This window comes from Ochlerotatus camptorhynchus, unplaced genomic scaffold (genome assembly GCF_037179485.1).
Source record: "Ochlerotatus camptorhynchus isolate MF236.1 unplaced genomic scaffold, CSIRO-AGI_Acam_v1.1 ptg000136l, whole genome shotgun sequence".
In the NCBI taxonomy this organism is placed as follows: Eukaryota; Metazoa; Arthropoda; class Insecta; order Diptera; family Culicidae; genus Ochlerotatus; species Ochlerotatus camptorhynchus.
In genome coordinates, this window is record NW_027040626.1 from 54,130 (window position 1) to 66,597 (window position 12,468).

General features: G+C 38.6%; 1 pseudogene; it reads right to left on the reverse strand.

Moving 5' to 3' along the window:
- Positions 1 to 1,967: 1,967 nt before the first annotated feature.
- LOC135700439 (uncharacterized) lies at positions 1,968 to 3,206 on the reverse strand (annotated as a pseudogene).
- Between the last annotated feature and the right edge of the window lie 9,262 nt (positions 3,207 to 12,468).

Sequence of the window (12,468 nt, forward strand, 5' to 3'; positions counted from 1 at the left end):
CATGTTTTTTTTTTTTTTTTGTAGCCCTTCGAAAATGAATTGCAACCTGCAAATGTAACCCAAGAACCAAAAGCGGTGAGATGCTAGTTTTCACTGTTATGACGACGACTGAATTAAGGGGCTTAGAAGCAGAGGGGTTGTTGTTGTTGCTGTTGTTCTTTATTAGCGACCGTTTAACCATTTGGTCATTCAGGTCGTTTTTGATAAATTACAGTTTAAGGCTTAAAAATTAGTATTTGAATTTATCACTTCTTAACCTATTTCCGGTTGCCTTCTTGGATCTGGTCATGGTCGGGTCATCCTTCATTAAACGTTGAGGACTGCTACAGATTTGGCAGCTTTGAGTGCTGCTTTCTTCCATTGTTTCCTTAGTATGTTGATGATACCGATGATTAGCTGGATTGACACTATGACGAGGATAAGTGAAAGCTTCCAGTTGTGGTCTTCTAGGTATCCCGTGTGGACTTCTTGATTCTCGATTATGGTGACGTCCTGGTCACCGTTTTGGGTGGTATCTTTGCTGTCTGCGTTGAGAGCTGGATGTATGGTTGTACTGTAGTTGAACCGTGGATGATTTGAATATGACTGTTGCTTGATTGCCATTTGTCGGCTTTATAAGTGTTGCATTTTGCTGACAGGTCTCTTTGGTGGTGAATTTTGTTGCGTTCTTTTTGTGTTGAATCAGCATAGGTTCGATGTTGATTGTGGTTGTTTATATTAGCGTATGGATTTTGCTATCCTTCAAGAACTTGATTGTTTTTTCTATGGAATTTGCATCGTCTCCTAGTATTTCATGTAAAGAGGAGCCCAGGTGATTGGTTTTTCTTTCTGCGTCGTAGCGGGGACAATCGATTAATATATGCTGAACGGTAATTAGTATTCCACAAGATAGACATATTTCCGGGTCTTCTTTTCTTGCAAGGTGGCCATGAGTTAATTTGGTATGTCAAATTCTTAGCCTTGTTATGATTCGGCTTGCATATCGATCTGGGTAAGAAGGATCGTCGAGGTGACATTTTTGTTTTTTCCTAAGTGTTTTTCGTCTAAGTTTGATTGCTTCTGCTATGTTTTGGTTCCACCATGGAACGGTTTTTTCGGGGGACTTCAGTAGATGTTTTTGGTATTGCTGATGAAGCTGCAGATTTAATTGCGTCTGTTAGTTCTTCTATTGTGTATGATTGATGTGATTTGATTGATTCTTCAAGCTTAGCTTCAAATATGTTCCAGTTTGCTTCGTGCATTTTCCACCTGGCTGGTCTTGATCTTTTGGAAGATATGTGGTGGTACCAATTATAATTGGAAAGTGGTCACTACCGTGTTGGTCCTCGTGGATTGACCAGTTAATTCTGTTACCAATTTCAGCTGAGCATAGAGTAAGGTTAATACATGTCGATGCGTTTGTCGAATGTATGAAAGTTGGGCTGCCGTCATTCAGTAGCATAAGCTCTTGTTCCTGTATTATTTCGGCGATGATTTTTCCTCTGCAATCATCTCTATTTGATCCCCATAGACTATGGTGACCGTTGAAGTCTCCCGATATAATAAATGGCTTGGGGATAAGGTTAATTATGTTGTCAAGTTCTTTTTTGTTAACTATCTGATTTGGTGACAGATATATGCTGCAGAGAGTCATTTTTCGAGGTAGGTTGATTTTTATAGCTATTGCTTCAAGACTTGTGTTAAGTTGAATTTTTGAGTATTTTATTCCATGTTTGATTGCAATAGCAACTCCACCTTGTCCTGAAGGCTGTGGCAGAATAAGGTATCGTAACCAGGAATTGAGTGTTCGTTTGACCTATTTGTTCTTGTTTCTTATAGACTGATTAGAGATGGCTTGTACTCATTGATCAATATCCGTAATTCTCCGTCTAGTTTTCTGACGCCATTACAATTCCATTGAATAAATTCGGTTGATTTTCGGTTTGCTGTTGGATCCATTCTAGTTGTTTTGATGACGATTATTGGGTTTAGGGTTGCATCTCATCATCGCCACCCTCTTGAGAGCTGACATCCGATTCTGAGTAAACGTACTCAACCGTTTCACATTTTTTCATATTATCGTTACCTTTCTTTTTCCTTGGGGGAGATTCGATGGGATTGCCTTGGCTCCTGGTGTGTTTTCCTGATGGTTTGTATCCGTAGAGTTTCAGTGTGATCTCCAGTTTGGAATAATTCTCTTTGAGAATTACGAGCTCCTTTTCTGCCGTTTTTCTTTTTTGTTTTTCTTCTCTGTAGGCATTTACTACCTGTTCAAACTGGTTTTGCATTTCCATGAGCTAATTTTCCATCTCCTTCATTTTTTGTTCGAACTGTTTCTGCAGATCTAACCTTAGTGCTTCCGCGTAGGATTTCTTTTCTTCATTTAATTGTTTGATCTTCTCATCAAATTGTTGGGTTAATGCACTTTTAATGGAATCTGAATACGTGATTTTATTTTCGCTTTCCACTATTTTTCTAGCTTCCCAATAGTTAATATTTCTGTCCACTTTCACTTTGGTGATAGCTACTTCTTTCTTCAATGCTGGGCACCCTTTGAAGAATGCTCCATGAGAATCACCACAGTTAACACATTTTTCTGCATTTTCACAGATTTCATGGAATGCCTCACCGCATTTGTTACACTTTTTTTCACTGTTACAGTTTTTTTTTCGATATGCCCGAACTTATAGCACACGAAGCACCTCAAAGGGTTCGGATACCACGGTCTTGTTTCCAACAGAATGTACCCAATTTTTACTTCTTTAGTTGGAACCGTACCCTTGACAGTGAGGACAAAAATTCCAGTGGGAGTTTTGTTCTCATCGCGTCCTTTCATAATCTGCCGAAATTCAGTTATTCCTGTTTTCGATAGGTCTTCGAGTAAGTCTTGGTCACTGTCAAACTTTATGTCCTGGCAAAAAACCACTACTTTGCACGAGTTAAGAGTTTTGTGCTCGTACACTTTGGTGGAAATTCCTTGAGCCAGCTTTTCGATTTTAGCCAGGTTTCTGGCCTGGCTTTCACTTTTAACGTGGACGAGAATTTTCCCGTCTTTCGTTTTTTTTTGCGCTTGCTACTTCCCCGCAGTAAGCTTTAATTGTTTTATCGACGAGAATCGGAGAGACTCCGTGGAAGGATTTACCCTCCTCTCCCCTTTCCATAACTAAAATCTTTCCACCACCTCCACCAGAGGTTCCCCCCAGCCGGGGGAAACTAGAATTATTCATCTGGTAAATTTAAACCACTGCGTTAGGTGAACAAATTGCACACCGGCTTTATTGACACTCGCGATTTGATGACTTATCACTTTGGCCGTTCGGCCGCGCGTGTAATGTGACACCACTCGAGGGTATTTAATTGAACACAAGCGAATTAAAAACAGCGACTCTACTGAACCGTGGTCAAGCTAATACTGAGAAGCAGAGGGGTGAAAGTCAATTCTCTTCATCGATTTCCTCTTTTGATGACCATGGCTTCACTAACCTATTTCGCACTATTTCTGCTATGCTCCAGGGAGGCAGCTCCCACACCTGGACCCTACCTGTTGCCCCATCAACTCATGAACCGGGGACCAACGGCTTTACTTCTCTTCCAAAAGAAGGCGTGATCAAAGATGTTATGCCTCAGAAAATCCCGGCGGCGCTGACTGGGATTGAACCCAGGCCTGCTGGGGTGAGAGGTAATCATGCTTACGACTACACCACTGCCTGGTGAGTTAATTCTGAGCTAAGCTCTATATCTTAGCATAGGACTTGTCCATCTGAAAAACTTTGCCGAAGACGGGAACCTTCTATCTAGTTAAGATGTTAAGTTAGGGCAAACATTTGAAAATGAATGTCATACTAACGCCACCTGGTAAGTGAATTCTGAACTAAACCCTTTTTCTTAGGATAGGTCTTATCGATCTGAACAACTTTGCTGAAGACGGAAACCATCCATATGAGCAGGATCTGTAGATAGCGTTATATAATGTGTATATAAGATGGTGCAACTTGATCATTTTCGTTTTAGCGTCATCGATCTAGTGAGTCAATTATGTCATACACTATCTGATGCAAATTTTATTTTAATTTTATGTCATATTCCTTATACCCTATAGCTACCGCTATACGTTTTAAAATTAGCGTGTGTTTCAATTATAAAATATGCCAAAATAGGAGTACACCGTAATAGTAGCTCGAGCCATAAGTAAAATACTTACCCAAAAGCAGGCAAACAGGCATGATGAAAATGAATTTTCCCAGTGCAACAGCATTCCTAAATAGCCCGGAAGTAAGCTTAAATGACACAATTTCGAATCATAGGCAAACAATATTCCCATACATTGCAAATTTATAGAAACCAATCCGTTTTTATAATGAAAGCATTGCCAGTAGGAAACAAGTTCCATCGATGTTCCACTGTTTCCGATTACATGCACACACATAAACATATAAACTGTGTACATGTTTTGCAATTCATAAACGATAATTAAACAGATCAAAATCTGCCCCTGTGTCTCTTCTATAGTGGCATGGGTATTTGGGTTCTCATCATAGGGACAGGCAGGCAGTTTCACACATTTAGAGCATCATTTTTGCGAACAAACGGATCGAACATATTGTCCTCAAACCGCAAGCACCAGCCTGTGTCAGGTGACAAAAAGAGGCAGGATCGGAGAAGGATGGATGCATGGGAAGCCATCAATTTCCAATTTGAAATGAATTTTATGTCCCATTTCGATACATAGTTTTCATTTTTGATTGCTTCATAGTTGGGAGCAAATTGACGATATTGTTTTTATGAGCGGGTGTTTTTAGTGCAGAATCCGTTTGTGTGCTTGGGAGGATGTTGTAGCAGACGGTTTTGTGATGAAATTAATGTCGCAATCGAAAATCACGATTCGTATGGCTACGCTTCTTTATAGGCTCATGAATATGTTTTTGTCTCACTGGGAAACGAGGGCCTGCGTTGTTGAAAAGTTGTAATGTCCAAATGTGCGAGTGTTTAGAACTGTCGAATGTAATTAATTTGAATGGCTTCCAGTTGCGTAATTGTATTCAAAATTAACCTGAAAGCACTTCATCAACAACGCTCATATTATTGTTAAATGAACCGTTCAATAAGCTGTCATTGGTAAATAACATGTTTGCCACACGTATAGTGATTCGCAAGAAACCAACTATCATAATCATTTTTAAAATCTATGAAAACAGAACATAGTCACAAAATGAGAAAGACTGTTTAACAACACCCCTTGAGAATGATTTAAAAAATACTTTACTACATCGATTTTAATTTCAATGTGGATATTGGATAAATTCCCATTTTTAGAACATGCACAGGAAAAAAAAGTTGTTGAATATTACATCCAAACTGCTTCAACCAGGTCAATCCATCGGTTGTGTAATATAACGTTGAACGGGGTACATAGATTTTGCTAACAAAATTACATCCATTGATGTAATATTGCATCTGCTTTTTGCTATTACATTATTATTTCATACATCAGCTTGAATTACATTGATCGATATCACATTTTTTAATTTTGCTGTGTGGCATAGAAAATCCTCAGCACAATCAATACAGTTCATATACCTACATATATGCCTGTAGGTATGCGCTGAGCACTTGGCCTAAAGTAAAAGGTTCTTTTTGCAAAGAAGATGTCAATGAAGTTATCCAGTACCATACCATCCAGTATGTTCTAACTTTTAATACACACTAACTTGAAAGCACCCATTAATGGGTAAAAAAGACCCATTTTGAAGTAAAGTAACTTAACTCATTGATGAGTAAATTTTTTACCCATTAATGAATATCTGTTACCCATTAATGAGTAACTGTTACTCATAATGGGATAATACATACCCATTAATGGGTAACAGATACTCATTAATGAGTAAAACATTTACATGAGTTATGCCTTTTTTCTTCAAAATGGGTATTTTTTACCCATTAATGGGTACTTTTAAGTTAGCATGCACTGGAAGCAGGGGTTGAAACTGTTGACGTTTTTTACTACACTCGCTTCGTTGTCATGCACGACAGTCTGTTTTTATTCCTACACTCATGCTCTACCGTCGTCTCTCTCACACAACACAACCGGTAGAATAACATTCGAAAGAAAAGAAAATGATCAAATAACTATCATATGAAATGAGTAATTTCGTTCCTCAATTTGGTGTAAATTAAACCATTTCTGATCAGAAATATTATTCCTAGGACATCATTGCTTGCTATTTTCAGAATTCACACAGGCACATCAGCAGCTCTTATTATGAGAAAAACTAAAATACATACATTCGTGACGGTCTTCGACGACAGTTTCATATGACAGAGCCTGTCGTATGACATTTGAGTTTGGTACTGTACTATGATAGCTTGTTTTCCAAGTGTCGGAGGCAAAAGCAGTCGATTATCACAGAAAATGTGTCGACTACCGTGACCGCTTACAAGACTGACTGGAAGTCATCGAGTACCATACCATCATGAATCCATATTGCATACTTCACGGCGTAAATCGAGCAATTGTGCTAAATAAACATTCAACCATTGATGATATTGAGTTCTCCAAGCAGGATATCACGAACACTACACTAATAATATAATTTTACACACACTAGCGTATACTGTCATGTGCACGGTAAGAATCCAACATCCATTTATGAGTAAAAATGAACCCATTGTCAATAAAAGTGGCACTACTAATTAATGAGTAATTTATTATGCCAATTAAGTGGTAACTGTTAGCTACTGTTAGCAGAAACTCTTTGTTGTTAAAATAATTTACTCATTAATGAGTAAAGCCATTTTTATTAAAATTTGATTAACTTTTATTCTTAAAAGGGTATTTGACTGTTACCGTGCAAGCGTAGGGTTTGTTTCCGTTTTGTTGTTTATTTATACTTTAGAATGACAGTTCTTACAGCAAACAAAAAAATTCTCACAGCTAACAAAAATGCGAATGTCTTCAAAGGATACTATTGAAAACTATGGATAAATCACTTTAATTATATTTGGCTCAGTATTCCCATCCAGCAAGTATTTTAAAAATAATTTTCAATTTTATTTGAAGAACTCCTCTCTGAATAAATAAAAATCCATCAGACAATTTTAAAACAATAAGCCATGATGTCTTAATGTTTAAATGTCTTGTTTTAATATATTAAAATATTTTTGGTGAAGAATTTGAATGGCATTTTGTCACCCTTTTTGTAAATATGTACAAATAACTACCTTATTGAAACATATAATTGAATTGAAAAATTACTATCGAACATCACATGAAATTACACCTGTGTCATTAAATATACAACATACTCTCGGTGTTATTTCGAAACTTTTAGTTTGCCGCCTTGCGTGCGCATCAAACCATAAAACTGCGCCAATGCTTAGGCCATGGGCATTTCAAATACTGGTTCCGCTGTAGGGGAGTAGAAGTGCGCTCGTTAAATTACTCTCCCGTTTTGCTCGGGATCGGGACTAAAGCCGAAGGTCAAGTTTATAGGACAGCCTTGAGGAATGGGGCGGGGAATGTGAAGGTCGCCTTGATGAGTACTGGTGGGAGCGAGAGGTCGCAGTCAGAAAGATGACATGGAAACCCAACCCGAATTCTTCGTTCGAAGACGCGAGTTTTCCCAGGCTCCTATCTGAGGACCAAAAAGTTTCTCGTTCACTGGACTGGTGAAACTTGTCAGAAGTGATCGTAGTAGCGTATAACCAAAAAGTGATTAGACTTGCCCTTTGTAGTTTCCTCAGTGTTCTTTAACTTCTCTAATCGTTACAGCTTAGCTTGTGTTAGCCTTTTCCAAAAGAAAATAAAACCCCGTTTACCGTAGTGAAATCGGTGCAGCGAGAAATCGAACAGAAAGGTATGAAAGTCGTGCGTGGGAAGGTAGCGTTTCTCTCTAAACCTTTTCATCGAACAGCCGTTCGACGGTTTGTTTCTCGGGTTTAGGAAAGCTACGTTTCGTATAGTGGACACTTCCGGAGACCAGGCAAGCGTTGCTGGCCATTGTCATCGTGTGGCCAAGGAGAGCTGCGCCATCAACATCGCGCCCGGTCCGGAGCGAATCATCCGTCGGTAAAGCATCCGAATCCGACCACGTGACCGGAATCGTGACCGTTCGAGAGTCAGTTGACCGAACGCGCTCTGGTAGGTGGATTCACCATCGGCCTGTCGAACACGAGGTTGAAACGCCAAGCCAAACCAACAAAGAACACTACCCAACAATAGCGAGCTGAGTCATCACGCGCGACAATAGCGACAACCGTCGTTTTTTCTCGCCATTCGCACCGGCCAAGAACGAGACCGTGAGTACAACCCGCTAAATGTTTTCCATGTGCACATGTGACGTCGGGAGGGAAGAACGCTCTGGTTAGAGAGAACGCACACTTTAGGTAGGGAAGTCTAGGCCTAGAATAGTATCGTCTTAATCAATAAATTGTGTTACCATGAGTTAGAACTCGATGTTTCAAAGTGTTCGGAGAAACCCTACCTGTGTTAGCGTTATTGATGTTGAAGTTCACCTGAGGAATCTCCTTTTGCGCTCGTTCGTTGAATTAGTTTTGTTCCATTAATTTTAATGAATGGTCGTTACCCCTTCTGTGACGGAATCGCGAGGATTGTGGAGGAAACTACCAGTGATGAGAAGCTTTAGTTGGGTAAAAGCTTCCTTTCGTGAGGAGAGTTAGGGTAGAGTGAGTAATGCCTGCTTACTGATTCGGACATCTTGTAAGTCGGACGCTAGGAAAGTTGAGGGAAGTTGGATCGTTCTGCAAACCATTCGTCAGGGCCTTCTTATGGCCTTTTCTTTGGCGAGTCTCATCCCGGGCAATTGATATCCGAGCGAGTAGTCTTATAACGAGGTGGCGCTTAAGCTACTCCCTTACAGTGAACGATCGAACTCACCCCACCTTTGTAGTTTTCTGGGCTTATTGAGGCGTTCAGTAGAACCGCAACGGCACTCCTTTGAATGGTATACCGTGCGGCTACAATTTCACTTGGTTTTGCCACCATACATGGTTAAATTATTTGAAATATTGTTAATGGTTGAAAGTTTTTATTTGAATGTTTATTTAGCACAATTCAAGCTGAACATTGCATTAGGTCCTAAGTAACATTGACAGATTCTCTTCGTCAACTTTCTCTTTCGTTAATAACTTGAGCTCATAACCGTTTCTTGTTGTGTTTGTCATATTAGATGCTAGATAAAAGCTTCTTTTACCGATCTGTGTGTTGAAAATACATGGGAATGTCTTTACATGGCCGTGGGGATACAGAGGGAAAGTTGACGAAGAGAATCTGTCAATGTGACTTAGGACCTAATGCAATGTTCAGCTTGAATTGCTCGATTTACGCCGTGAAGTATGTAATAGTTGAGTCCTGTACTAGAAATTAGTACATGCTGGATGGTATGGTACTGGATAACTCCATTGACATGCAAAGAAGTCGAATCGATTTGTGATTTTCGACAAAAATGATCTGTATAGTTTGTAAACCCTAATGGAAACCGTAAGCTTCAACTACATATTTGCATAAAACGCATGCAGAATATTCCATGTTTTGCGATATAAACAGCTCAACGTTTGCATTGCGTCTGGAAAATCATTTCCTGAATTTTTTCAACAAAAATATGCATACTTGAAAGACTTGCTTGTACGCTGCAGTCCATTGTAAAATCTACCATTACAAGAGACGAACCAGCTACAGGCTAATAGTCTCTATAATAAAGCAAAAAAAAATCTATCATTACATTTGTTGTATGGAACATATTCAGAGGATGTAATTAATCCAACCTTACATTTGATGTAAGCGAAATTTGCTTTGCGTGATCCATCTAAGGTATGAAAAACATTGTGAATTTTTGACAAGCAAATCAATAGTTTATTTCAACTTCTCATCAATTTTCCCATACAAACTTAAAAATTCTTCGCAAATCCAGATTACAACCATTTTTTTTTTTTCAATTTTGGCACAGCTGCTGGCGACCTCAATACAAATCGAAAAAAGTAGTAGGGAGCAGGAGGTTGTAAGGTTGACCCACCCTAACCCAGCTTTCTGCCTACACAGAGAAAAAAATTACCCTAAATTTAAGTTCTTTTTATTTAATTTTGAGTAATTTTGAATTTTGCATCCCACTCTCACTTTTTGTTGTTGTCAAAAACGGAACGAGAGATTCGATTTTCTCATGACTATCGTTCAATAAGCTACTCGTGAGTATATGAGATATTCTCAAATATGAGTCAATTGAACCTAATTTTGGGTAGAAAATACTCACGAGTAAGTTATTATTTTTGCCGTAGTCAAATGTAAACTACTATGCGCGGTTTACTGAAAATTAGCTTATTGAACGGAACATGGGAGATGAGTGAAAAGAACTTAATTTTGTGTAGTTTTTCGGTTCCGTTTAGTTTTTAATTGTGCAAACATCCACCGCATCCATTTGGAAGAGTTATTTAATGCAAAACATTGCAACGCACTAGTTTTCCTGTACCAAACGAGAATCGATTAACCTTTGATTCATGCTCCAGTTCTTTTCAACGATTTCCTTCCTGCATAATTTTATAATCATAACGCATTCATGAAGTACCCACCCGATATGCTCTCATAAACACACGCACCAATGCAGTTTACGCATTTCTACTCTCTGGATCGAAAGTCCGTCTGAAGTTATGTCCCACTGGTTTGTATATTTAGTAGGTCACATAAACAAACCCGTGTAGCATTCAATTCTACGGTGTTGACAACAGCTAGGGTTATTGCTCCTATTTTACACCCCAAGTTCCTATTTTGGGCACACAACTTGAACTGTGACTGATTGACTGAAACTCTTATTCAAGCTCGCAACTTCAACACTCTGCGTCAAGAGTAGCCTTGCATATCCCAAAGCTGAATAATTCCATATTAAGAATAGCTCTCATAAATAGCGCCCTTTCCCTTGCCTTTTATTCAATCTGAGCCTGGTACTTCACTGCAATTTTAAGCAAATAAAACGATTTCCATGAATTTTAATTGTCGGCAATTAATTTATTATTAGCAACTAAACTGTTTGTGCGTCGATGTGCTCCGCTAATTTACGCCGGCTTTGTTTACGCGACGGACGAGAGAGTGGTTCGGGTGCATAAGCGTGTTAACATTTCAAGCCTTCATGAAAGTACGGACCAATACTAATTAGCGGTAGGTATGCGTTTCTATACTTTGATGTCGTCGGTAAGGATTGCAGCATTAAATGCTCATTTGAGGGGATTTCGTTGCTGAACTGTGCTTTGTTATTAATTTGTTACTCAGATTATGTGATGGATTTCTGTTCACATTTTACACAAGCTGTAATCTAGTCAAAATGTAATTCTCGACGAACAAAAATCAACACAGTTTATCGTTCTTTACCCACATTAGTTTGTTTTAAATCGATCAGAAAGTACCCAAGTAACCAAAAGTTCTGATAAAAGTGTATTTCATGGCTGCTTGAGCCATAAAATACCCTTTTATGAGTACTTTTGATTGTAGTAGGTTGTACAGTCAACTCTCCATATATCAATATTGAAGGGACCATGGGGCTATTCATAAACTACATAGACTCTTTAAAAATCGGTCTACGTAGTTTATGAACAGCCCCCATGGAGATATGGAGAGATCGAGATATAGAACAAGAAAAGTAGTCTACTAGACCATTTGAATGGACCGAGATAACCATAGACATAAAGAAAAAAGTGGTCACATATCGAGATATAGAAAATCGACATATGGAGAGTTGACTGTAGTTGGTTTAAAGCATTCAAAGATTTTGGTCGAAGTCTCTTGGAACATGTCCAGATGTAGACCTGGGCACTTTATACCTGGAGGACCGGCGTGCTTAGGCGTACAGGAAACATTTCATGCGCGGGAGCAATAACCCTATGGCTTTTAAGAAGGTAATTGAAAAAAATCTGAATTTTATTTAATTATTTATTTGTCGTCAATCAGTGTAGACCGCTTTACAAAAGTGCAGTTGCCTTATATGCTTTTTTAAAAATAACGTTTTATTTGAAATTGTCAATCAATGCAGACTACATATACATACATCTAGGAAATAAAAATTGTTTTAAACTTAACGAGATAAAACTCTAGCAGTTAGTATTCTCCTAACTGTAGCTTCAGACATAGTACGATCAATACCAATACCAATACCAATAGAGGGGAAGTACAAACAATTCGTTGAATCGAAAAGTGGTACATATTCTGCTCAACAAGCGATGCGTTGTGGTAGCGTTCCACATAGACTAGAGTGATTCAACATTTGAAATTTTCGCTCCACAATACTTTAACGATTCCAAATCAGATCCTGACTAACCTTAAAATTTGAACCCATTTGGTGAGAATCTGAGATGGCACAAACCATTCGAAGTTTGTATGGGAATTACTATGGTAAAACCAAGATTTTTTATAATTCACCATATCGGTATGCTTCAAAAGTTTTAAACTTTACTTGTAGGAAATTTTCCCAGCTACAACTTTTCTCAAGACCA